General features: G+C 40.8%; 1 protein-coding gene across 3 annotated transcripts in view; it reads left to right on the top strand.

The window, feature by feature from the left end:
• The window catches only part of dph6 (diphthamine biosynthesis 6), a 71,158-nt gene that overhangs the window by 42,462 nt on the left and 16,196 nt on the right, over positions 1-12,500 (top strand). The window lies entirely within an intron of this gene.

Genomic DNA, 12,500 nt, shown 5'->3' with positions numbered 1-12,500 from the left:
GCTGATAGACAGGTGTTCAAATACTTATTTGCAGCTGAATCATACAAATAAATAGTTTAAAAATCATACATTGTGATTTCTGGATTTTTTTTTTTAGATTATGTCTCTCTCAGTGGACATGCACCTACAATGACAATTTCAGACCCCTCCATGATTTCTAAGTGGGGGAACTTGCAAAATAGCAGGGTGTTCAAATACTTATTTTCCTCACTGTATATATATATTATATATATATATATATATATATATATATTATATATATATATAATATATATATAATATATATATATATATATATATATATATATATATATATATATATATATATATATATATATATATATATATATATAATATATATATATATATATATATATATATATATATATATATATATATATATATATATATCCATCCATCCATCTTCTCCCGCTTATCCGATGCCGGGTCGCGGGGGCAGCAGTCTAAGCAAAGATGCCCAGACTTCCCTCTCCCTAGACACTTCTTCCAGCTCTTCCGGGGGGACACCAAGGCGTTCCCAGGCCAGCCGGGAGACATAGTCTCTCCAGCGTGTCCTAGGTCTTCCCCGGGGTCTCCTCCCAGTGGGACGCGCCCGGAACACCTTCCCAGGAAGGCGTCCAGGAGGCATCCGGAACAGATGCCCGAGCCACCTCAGCTGACCCCATATATATATATATATATATATATATATATATATATATATATATATATATATATATATACAGTGAGGAAAATAAGTATTTGAACACTCTGCTATTTTGCAAATTCTCCCACTTAGAAATCATGTAGGGGTCTGAAATTGTCATTGTAGGTGCATGTCCACTGTGAGAGACATAATCTAAAAAAAAAATTCCAGAAATCACAATATATGATTTTTAAACTATTTATTTGTATGATACAGCTGCAAATAAGTATTTGAACACCTGTCTATCAGCTAGAATTCTGACCCTCAAAGACCTGTTAGTCTGCCTTTAAAATGTCCACCTCCACTACATTAATTATCTTAAATTAGATGCACCTGTTTGAGGTCGTTAGCTGCATAAAGACACCTGTCCACCCCATACAATCAGTAAGAATCCAACTACTAACATGGCCGAAACCAAAGAGCTGTCCAAAGACACTAGAGACAAAATTGTACACCTCCACAAGGCTGGAAAGGGCTACGGGGAAATTGCCAAGCAGCTTCGTGAAAAAAGGTCCACTGCTGGAGCAATCATTAGAAAATAGAAGAAGCTAAACATGACTGTCAATCTCTCTCGGACTGGGGATCCATGCAAGATCTCACCTCGTGGGGTCTCAATGATCCTAAGGAAGGTGAGAATCAGCCCAGAACTACACGGGAGGAGCTGGTCAATGACCTGAAAAGAGCTGGGACCACTGTTTCCAAGGTTACCGTTGGTAATACACTAGGACGTCATGGTTTGAAATCATGCATGGCGCGGAAGGTTCCCCTGCTTAAACCAGCACATGTCCAGGCACGTCTTAAGTTTGCCAATGACCATTTGGATGATCCAGAGGAGTCATGGGAGAAAGTCATGTGGTCAGATGAGACCAAAATAGAACTTTTGGGTCATAATTCCACTAAACGTGTTTGGAGGAAGAAGAATGATGAGTACCATCGCAAGAACACCATCCCTACTGTGAAGCATGGGGGTGGTAGCATCATGTTTTGGGGGTGTTTTTCTGCACATGGGACAGGGCGACTGCACTGTATTAAGGAGAGGATGACCGGGGCCATGTATTGATAGATTTTGGGGAACAACCGCCTTCCCTCAGTTAGAGCATTGAAGATGGGTCGAGGCTGGGTCTTCCAACATGACAATGACCCGAAGCACACAGCCAGGATAACCAAGGCGTGGCTCTGTAAGAAGCATATCAAGGTTCTGGCGTGACCTAGCCAGTCTCCAGACCTAAACCCAATAGAGAATCTTTGGAGGGAGCTCAAACTCCGTGTTTCTCAGCAACAGGCCAGAAACCTGACTGATCTAGAGAAGATCTGTGTGGAGGAGTGGGCCAAAATCCCACCTGCAGTGTGTGCAAACCTGGTGAAAAACTACAGGAAACGTTTGACTTCTGTAATTGCAAACAAAGGCTACTGTACCAAATATTAACATTGACTTTCTCAGGTGTTCAAATACTTATTTGCAGCTGTATCATACAAATAAATAGTTAAAAAAAATTATACATTGTGATTTCTGGATTTTTTTTTTAGATTATGTCTCTCACAGTGGACATGCACCTACGATGACAATTTCAGACCCCTCCATGATTTCTAAGTGGGAGAACTTGCAAAATAGCAGGGTGTTCAAATACTTATTTTCCTCACTGTATATATATATATATATATATATATATATAAAGGAGTGAGAGAGAGAGAGAGAGAGAGAGAGAGACAGAGAATTATATGAATAAACACATGCCTTTGGCTGCTTGCTTACAATGCACTACCCATATTTTTCTGTGAAAAAAGGAAAAAAATCTATTTTCTCTCATAACACACGATTAAGCTTGTATGTTGGCAGATGGTTCGGATTGACCCTTCATTAACCAAAGTCTTAGTTAACAGCTTGAGTCCCAAATTGCCCACCAAGGCACGCCTTCTAAATTCTATTGCTTCTTGTTCTCCAGAACCTCATCATGTACTCGATCTATGAACTTCGAATTTCTTCAGCATCCTATCAATTTAGGAACAAACAAAAAGCAGGTTTGTGCTGGAGGTGCAGCTGGTGAAACGTACCCAAGTGAAAATCATGATGAATGCCATACCAAGGGACTGGACCCTTGAAATTCTATTTACTAATCCAATTTAAAGGCTAGGAGGAGACGTAGCAGCACTAGTGCCTGTTTGGGGAATATGTGCTCTCTCCTTCTCCATTAGGAGTGACAGCTTATTCTACACAAACCTCATGTGGACCAACAATTGGATTTGCATTGGATTTTGGAAAGTGTCAAAGTGGACCGCTGCACAGTTGGGAACGGTGGATCTGACGTCCGCAATTAGTGTCAAAGGAAGGAAGTGGCCTCTGCGGTAATACAATTTGAATAATCTCCTTATGGGGGTTAAACATATTAAAACAATGAGGTGGGGCTGTCTGACCTGCTTGTTAGGAAGATCAGGGGTCAAGTCCAGCAGCCATGAAAAGTACAACGACTCAAAAAATCTATGTACGAAAGATATAAATAAACTGATTAGGGATGAGGAAATGCATCTCTGTTAAAAGAGATGGGTGAGCAAAGCTGCGCACAATCACGCTGGGTATTAGCAAGGTGTAAACCCATGAGACTTGTAATGCCGAGATCTTATTGGAAGGTTTGGGTAATCTTTATTGGGAATACTCCAGTTTGTCCTTTTCCAAAAGTCCACATGCTCCAAGAGATTTGCCAAACAACAAAACATCCAGTCTCACCAAGCTGGTTCGAATGCAAAAGTGCTGTGTGTAGGGATTAATTAGGACATTTACCTTTATTTTTAATACAGCGAAATTAATCCCGTAAAAGCGTGCAATCCCAAAGGAGGCGCTCATCAGCCCCTGACGATCTCCCATAGACATAATCTATTAAAACAGTGCTTTTATCTCACCTCATCCCTGTCAGATTTTATGGATTTTTTCATAAACACGGCCTATACTTCATAAATGTCTCAATTTTCTAGTCTATTAACATTACTTCAGAAGCACTTGATAAAAGAGGCAGGCACGCGTGAAATAATGCACCAATAATACGAACTGCTGGAGGCTAGAACAGTAGGACGGCACTTTCGGCGATCAAGACGAAACAATGCAAGGATGCTATCAGCTTAGATAAAAGAGCAAACCATGACTGCAAAAAAAAAAAAAAAAAGAGCGGAGAAGGAGGAGAGGAAGCAATTGTGGTGGTGTTGGGTTGAGGATATGCGAGTATTTTTATTTACAGATTTGCTACAGTGTGTACAAAAAGCAACAGCTAGTCCCGTCTCGCCTTCATTCATGTATTTCATCAGCAGTCTGGAGCTATTCTCTCTTCTCTACGTTGTGAGTACAGACTGAGTGGGAGAGGTCTGTATTTTGACAGTCGAGGAAAGTCGTCAGTCAGAAAACGTGCCCTTACTCATCACCTGTTTGGGGAAAGTATTTTCTAGTAGCATCATGCTCATATTCCTTAGTCACCCTTCACCTCAATATAAAGCTGAGCTCCTCACTCATTCTGAGTGACACTTTATGCAGGAGTGAGTGGAATGTAGGGGGACAGTAGCCTAAGGAATGGAAATATTCACCCTTTATCGCCTCTTCCTCCCCCTGAGCCTCGGTCCAGACTCCATTAACTTGACCATTGGGTTTGTGCACACTGACTCACCTGAGCAAGACTGAGGGTTTGATCTGTTTAGATAAGAGTTTTATATGCTTTAAGACAGTACTGAAGCTGCTCATGGCCCAGTAAGGACATCTGATTGTCCCACTGTTCCTTCCTGTCCACTGGGTTTAATGCTACAATATGGATGGGTTTGTTTACAATGGGATCATTGATTTTTCAATGTAAATTCTAAAATGAAAATGGGGGAAAAATGGATCTTTTATTTAAATTTTTTGTTAATCTGGAAGTATAAGTAGGCAAGTCCACTGGGGAGGTGTTGGCTCAGTTGGTAAGGCAGTTGCATTAAAAAAAATTAAGGTAAATGTCCTAATTAATCTCTACACACAGAACTTTTGCTTTCGAACGCTCTGTACGTGGCGATGCTCCAGATGTTTTTTTTGTTTGGCAAATCTCTTGCGGGAGAACATGTGGATGAGCATCAAGAACGTTTGATGGAGTATAAGTAGAGTATTCTCACTGAAGATTACTCAAAACTTCAGATAAGATCTCTGCAATTCCAGTCTCAAAGGTTAACACCTTGCTATTACACAATGTGGTTGAACACAGATTTGCCGAGCTTCTCTGTAAACAGAGATATTTTCCCATCCCCAATCAGTTTATTTATATCGAATGCAGTTGGTTTGTGTCTAAAGGTTGTGAGTTCAAATTCCAGTCACACTAACTGTCCCTCTTGGGCCCCTGAGCAAGGCCCTTAAATTCATATCTGCTCAGTGGTATGTATGAGATACTTGTGGATACCCAGGATAAGGGCGTCTGCCAAATGCAGTAAATGTCTATATACTATTCTTTAGTTATTCTGTTTTAGCACATCCACCTCGAACATCCAGGATTGTGGGTTCGAATCTTTTATCTTTATGCGCATGTTCCCCATGTGCTTTGCAAATTTCCTTCCTTCCTTCAAACATGTTTTGTTGTCTATTAAACATTGTACTTTTTTTTGTTGTTGTTTTGTTTTTTTTTAATTGTTAATTTAATTTTTTAAAAGATGAGATCAGTGAAGCGCGAACACAGTTTGCATTATTCCCTACATTCCCGACAGCTTCGGTAAAGTTTCTGCTCAGAGATAAATCTTCAGTCTGTTCAACGCCCCGGGTCCAACAACATCCAATCAATCATTGAGGTGCTCTCTTTAGGTGTCAATCATGTTACCTGTCAATCCGGAAAGCTTTTCTCTCGCTTTCAGGCATTCTAGTCTGGTCATGTGGTTTTTTTTTTTTGGGTGTGGCTTTAAACACAGAATGGAAGAGCTGCATTTAGATTTTGGGGTTGATTATAAGTAGATATAGAAAATATATACACTGAATATACAGGAACATTGGAATCAATATCTTTAAGCAGGTTGTGAATATGTTGCATGAATGCTAACATGTTGTATAGCAAGGCAGTGGACTGTGGTATGAGGGGAGGGGGATTTCTGACACCCTTGAAGGTTAGGTTCACTGGCAGCAATCGTGTGGAATCATAAGCTGTGTTTTGTGCATTAGCTTCCAACACACACCATCGCTAGGGCTTGGTATTAGCTTGTAGCAGGCGTGGACACAGGAAGGACCGGACCTGTCAGAGAAGATTCCACCGTACACACCGTTCATTAATGGAACTGCCTTGACAACTCCTGCCTAATTGCCTCCAAGCACCTCTTCATGTATTATGGGTGCTTGACTATCTTGGTTCATGTCCACACACACATACACATCAGAGTATGTCAGGACAGTGACCGTCAGCCACCCCTGAACCCGACGGAGAGGACTTTTTTCCTTTCAGGTGTGCTCTCTCTCTCTCATGCTTTCGCCTTCTCGGCTCCTCCTCAGCACTGCACTACTCTAAATACTGTTTTCATCAGTAAAAAGCCTCGGCTCAGAATACACACAGACAGATTGATTTGTGCATTTAAAATTCCGTGGCAGTAATGGAGGCTTTAATGTGGATGAATGTGTTTACACTTCCGCTCGGTTGACAGGTCTCGGAGGACTGTCACACGGCGGTAACACACATCTAAAGCGAGATGCATGGCAGTGCCATTGCAAAACAGGTTCCACCCATCACAGGCCAGTGACAAATTTTCATATGCAGGGTTTCAGGAGACAAGTGCAATTTCGAAGGCGTGTTTTAGCCAGAGAATATTCACATTCAAGTGGGATGGATCGGTGGATGGATGGATGGATGGATTTTATCATGCAAAAAGCAGAAAGCACTGTTCTCTCTGATCACTATTTAAAAGGGCGCACATTTGATAATCCTATTACTATAAAAAAGTATAGTAAAGATTTTTTTCAGTACAAAAAATGACTTTTTTCTCTGCACTGTACTATTTGTGTTCAATGATGAGAAGCCAAATCTGACAGAACATATAGCTAAGAGATACATAAACACAAAGACGGAAAAAAGCTCGAGTTCAGTGTTGGACAAATATGCTGAGACTTGTAAGTTTACCCCAGTGAACGGTCAAAACACAGGTGATTGGCCTCTGTGGCGCTTTTGGAATTAGTGGGATTTGTCTTGTACTGTTGCCGTTTGACTCTTTTATCTTCTCGATCTATTTTTAGGCCATTTTCTCTGCTCCCTTAAACGCTGTAATCTCGCCATTCCTTTATGTGGCGGCTGACAGTAAGTGCCTTTCAGTGAAACATGATCATTGGGTCTTTCATGCAACAGTGGCCGAGCATTGCAGTTTTGTCTTAATTTATTAAGGAGATGTTAGTTTTTAATGGCAGTAGCTAAAACTGATGGCTCAATGATATTAACATTTATGTTCCATTTACTTTTGGCCACTCGTGTTGTCATTAATTTCTCATCGAGGGCTCCGTTCGAGTTGTAACTTTGAACCTCATCCATTCATTTTTCATTATCCATTGTCATTTCAGCCAGTTCTACAGATATAAAAGTGTTGTGGATGAGTAATAGACAATGTCTCGTTTTAAGCTGCGCAATGTGAAATTTTACGGAGATTTATTATTCATATAAGTTCCTGGCGATGGGAACATCACTGTTGACATTCTGGTGGATAAACCTAACTTTATGGAGTCATATATATTCAGCCATATGTAATAGAATAATAATTAATGTGTCATTACCTGTAATAATAAAAAAAACAAGAAAACTAATTTTAATTGTTGCGTAACTGTAATAATACAAACCTTATGCCTGTATTTATTTATAAGGCGTTTTTGTTGTTGTTTTTTTAATCAGTGCACAAGACAGACACAGCTTTATGCATGCCCATGAATTTTAAATAAAGCCGTAATCCCATTCAGAATGATTGAACACTAGAAAGTTGCTGATCGCAAAAGTCAGCATTCACTGCTAATATGAAACCAATAGCAATTAGATCATCACCTCAGTGACCAGATTACTTTTATTTTGAATAAATACCAATTCGTGCTGTAATGTTCCTTTGAAGGCAAACATTTTTTTGAAGTGATCGGGGTATGTGGTGTCTATTGCTGCCTCTTTTTCATGCAGCCATACTGCCATCTTTTGAAAGGATGCTGAACTGCAAGCTGTGTGAAAGGGGGGCATCTCTCTTTTTTTTTTTTTTTTTTGTCCTGATTTCCTGCTGTCCATTATTGAGTTTGTTCATAATATTGTGCAGGTTGTCCCCATGCTGTGAGCAGTGTGTTCTGATTAACCTTGAGTGTACTTAAGGCTTTCCTCATGGTGTGGGGAATGTCCACTGGTCAGGCCAGTAGAACACATTGACATTACTCATGTTGTAGATATTTAAATCCCTGTCTTTGTGCGAAAAAAAAAAAAAAAAAAAAAAAAAGCCTGCAGCAGCACTTTGGAGTCGGTTCTGTCTTTTGGAGTTCCCTTCACACACGGGAGCAAGAGACTAGAGAGCGACGACCATCTCAATTATTTCGCACTGACTTGAGGATTCGATTATTACACCGACCGTTTGTTTCTTTTAATAATTGAACCGGAGACGAGCCAGCGAGTTTGTGTCTGAACAGGGGGATAAACGCTGCTGCTTCAGCATCATTCAGCCAGACAACATGCCCCTCAGCTGAAAGTGCAGAACCCTGCCCTCGCTCTTGAATTAGGGAGATTAGCAGCAAAGCGCATAATGCAGGATGATGGAATTTGTCATCATTTGCATTGTCCTGGAAAGATCAGGTTTGATAGAGCGGGGCATTGAGGAGCGTGTCATGTCCCAGGGGCAGGTCATAGAGGAATCTTGGCAGAAATGATTTTTGCGTTCTGTGCATCAGTCGTAAAAGACTCACAACCAATTTGTCAAAAAAAATAACCCTATGCAGAGGTTGAGACGGTTTGATGCCAGCTTTTTGCCCTAACACCAAAAGGAAACGTGCCCTCGTTCTCACTCAGACACTTCCTCAGAGATTTTCTTGTTATCCATTTTATTTTCTTGACCAATCCTTTCCTGTTTTTAGTGTAGTCAATATGGCATGAAGATATTCATATTTCTAAACTGGAAAAAAATCTTTTTACCTAACAGAATAAAATGCTGATGGCTACAGTGAGAAATCCCTCTTGTGTAAAACGTGTCAAATAAGCTTTATCTTCCTCATCTGACCTTGCTCATACTCCAAACAGCCCATAGATAGAGGAGAGCAATCAGCATAAACTTGACAAAAAGCGACATGACAGTGTTACTTATCCAAGCTGGCATCTCTGGAAGTGGGTATGTTCGGGTCAGACAGCCGGGAAAGCCGGGTATTTACAGCTTCATGCACTGAACACAGAAAAGAGGTCAGAACCATCACATAACGCCCTGACTTTTTTAGTCAACCAGATCATCTACAATCATCAGCACTCATACACTTACATACATCTCCTTCCTAAATATCTTCAGTGTATTTTTGATCAGTGTGCCACATTTGTAGATTTTTCACCCTGCTAAACAAAAAGCAGAAAACGCTGATCGGTGTTCCTCATGGCGACCACTCATTGTGCATTTCGCGCTGTTATTTATGTCATTGTTTAACGAGTGCCCAGGCTACGGAATAACACAACAGAACAATACGAGAAGATTTTTAAAGGAAGGTTGAGTTGTTTTGAGATTCAAAAAAGGTTAAAAAAAGAAAAGCTCTGAACCTCTGCTGTTTTGGATGTGTTTAAAATGCGGCGTCAGATGATGCAAATTTCCTAAGGGCGGAACTCACCACGAGCCCATCACTGATCATCTCCCGTCTTTAAGCATGATTCGGTTTGAAGGCACTAACGCTGAAGGAGTACTGTAAGAGACAAAGTCTATTCGGCATGAAGTCAGAGAGCTGAACTGCCTTCCGGTGCAAAACATTGCTTTGACATCATTGGAAACAATTATTTAATCCCATATTTCTATTAATACTGTGTACTGGTTTAATCTCCACATACAAGCAAATATATATGGAGAGAGTCAACTTTGACATGAGTATTTCACTGTCCAATGCGATTTGGAGATCATTTCAGCCTTCTGATCTACACGTGCATTTTAACTTCTTGGACTTGCCATGTAAATGCTCCTGTAAATCACATAAACAGTGTAACACAGCCAGTGATGCTGTATCTGTATGTGTTTAACACTTCTCTGTATCCATGTTTGAACCCAATATGGGCATGACTAAATGTGGAAGGTTTTCAGTAATTTAATTTGAACCCTATCACTCTGCCCCGGGATACACTGAAAAACCCTAGAGGTTGAAATTCTAGCACTGTCAGCATGGTGTCCGAGTTGTGGCTCAGACAGTTCCTCTGGCTAAGCTACATCACTCGAGGTCATAATTGATTATTAAAGATGTGCATGTGATTTTTAATCCCATTCGGTTATTTTTAGTTTGTACCTGCAAAACCACTGCACACATGACCAGGCAGTTACTAAGGATTCTGTTAATTTAATTTACTTCAATTAAATATTACAAATATACATTTCAGCATCAGGAGCCAGTTCCTAAGTTTACTAATGAATGCAGATAAATGCCAGTTAAATAATGCAGCCTCTTTTTCTACAGTGATCTTCATACAGGAAAGTAAAACCCTCCAGCTCCTGCAGCTTCTTTGTTTTGTTTCACAGGATGCACACCGCCAGTCTTTACCAAATGTCCTGCGACCATATGTGCCAAGCTTTCTTACAATTCATCCAAACAAACAAATACTGTACCTTCAATTTCTATCTGTATTTGTATCAGTTTACAAAACAATATCCGTTCAATCCGATTAATGTATTCATATTTGGTTACATTTCGATTACACACCGTGCTCTGCAGTATCACGTGGTTTGGAGTGGTCAGTCGTTGTGCACACAGTTTTATGTCCCTGTTGCTTGGGTTTAATTATGCATGAGGTTTCAGTGGCAAAATGAAACCATTAGCATATCTTACAGTGCGGTGATGTGTTTTTTCCTCGCCGTGCCCTTGGCCTGCGAGAGTAAGTTGACTGATCATCAATAGCAGGTCACTTTAGCCAGTATGGTCCAGGTCCTGTTGTCTGCCAAAAATAACACGCTCAGCAAAATCTTTAAAGTCACCTCCGCTGCCTTTTCACATGCGGCAAACACAAATATGGAAAGTTGTTGTGCCGCCGAGATTTCAGGGGCCAACAATTAAAATGCTCTGGGTGTGTCGGAGTGCTGAGAGATGTCATGCGAGGCCTGGGTGCAGCCTTCGAGAGAGACATTTACATACGTGTTACTGCCTGCATCCCAACAGAGACCTTGGGGCTGCCTGACCTTTTGACATGTCATTGGCATTATGAGAAGTGATGGTGTTCAAGCCAAGGAGTAAAGGTCGATAAAGCATGAAGCCAAACCACCCATTTGATTAATGCTAAAGAGGCCAGCGTGCACCAGGATGGGGAATTACTCTGAAGCGCAGGAGTAAAATATTGCTTTCGCTTCACTGACTTGCGTGATGCATTTGCAACTATGATTTTGGATAATAGTGTGAGTAACGCAAATACGGAAACCATTAGTAAAGTGCACAATCTTTCGAACGGGAGGGGGGGATTATACTTGTAAATACAGCCTGATTTACTTTAGTGCTTAGAGCTTCTACTACTTAAATCCTGCCCATTCTTTCAGCACCATGTGGTCCAAAAGCCTCAGAAGTTGATCGTTTTGAAAACCACCGGTGGTTGTAGAAAGTTAAATGAAATATGCAATTGTTTGACCCCTATGAATATTAATAGCCTCCCCGTGCTCTATTAAAAATGCATGGGCCGTTGTGACTGCTGATCAGGTTTTGGACGCCAATGCAAATTGGACTGTCTTTCTTGTCAACGGGGGAAGATGAATAATGTAGTTGTGTTGTATATCCAGCGACACACCATTGGCAGTCAATTAACAAGTTTGATTGGTGTGTGAACTCATTCTTTTGAACTGTTAATTTTATGTAAATAGTATTCCCGCTTGTTCTCTCGCTCTCTCTCACTTGCAGGTTCGCTCGAAAAAAGCCGTGCCCCACCCGCTCAGCCTGGAGTAACCTGAGCTAGGCCCTTAATAATTGATCGTTACACACCTGCCTGCAAACCTATGGGATTTTTATTTATTTTTTTTTATCATTTGAGAAGTTGCGTCTCTAGCCTCCTTTTGATATTCAAATCCACAAATAAGTAATTTTTTTAATAATAACGAAAAAGAAATTTTATTTACCGCCGGTTCTGCCGAGAGTTCCTCACCGCACGTCCAACCTGATCCAGCACTCAGTGCCATCTGATTCTGCTTGATGGCTCATAAATGGAATGCCAATGACAATTTGTTGTTGATGCCTCCTTGACACGCGGCTAGGTTACGCCGGCGTAGATCTACTGCTCTCGCGCTTTTTCCAAATAATGCTCGCAGGTAAATGATCCGATGATTGATCCTGCTGCTCGTAAATAGAGCTGCACCCACTCCTCCACCTCTACCTCCACCACCACCATCACCCTGTCTCCCTATCTCCAGCACTGCTTTGGTAATTTGGAGCAGCAGAGGCAGATGCTGAAGATTCATCAAAGTTGACAGGTGAACCCAGGAGCTAGGAATCTTGGGAAACCCATTTCACTCTATGGAAACTGATGTGACTGTTCCTCCCCTCTGGCGTAGCACTTTTTTGTTGATCTGTTGTTTTCAAATTAGATTTCCACCTTTGATTTTATTACACGCACACACTTGTTAACAGTAGAATTGTTCAACAGACAGCTGAAAGGTTATG

The sequence above is a fragment of the Silurus aristotelis genome (genome assembly GCF_946808225.1).
Source record: "Silurus aristotelis genome assembly, chromosome: 6".
Classification (NCBI taxonomy): domain Eukaryota; kingdom Metazoa; phylum Chordata; class Actinopteri; order Siluriformes; family Siluridae; genus Silurus; species Silurus aristotelis.
This window is presented reverse-complemented; position numbering and strand designations above follow the sequence as displayed.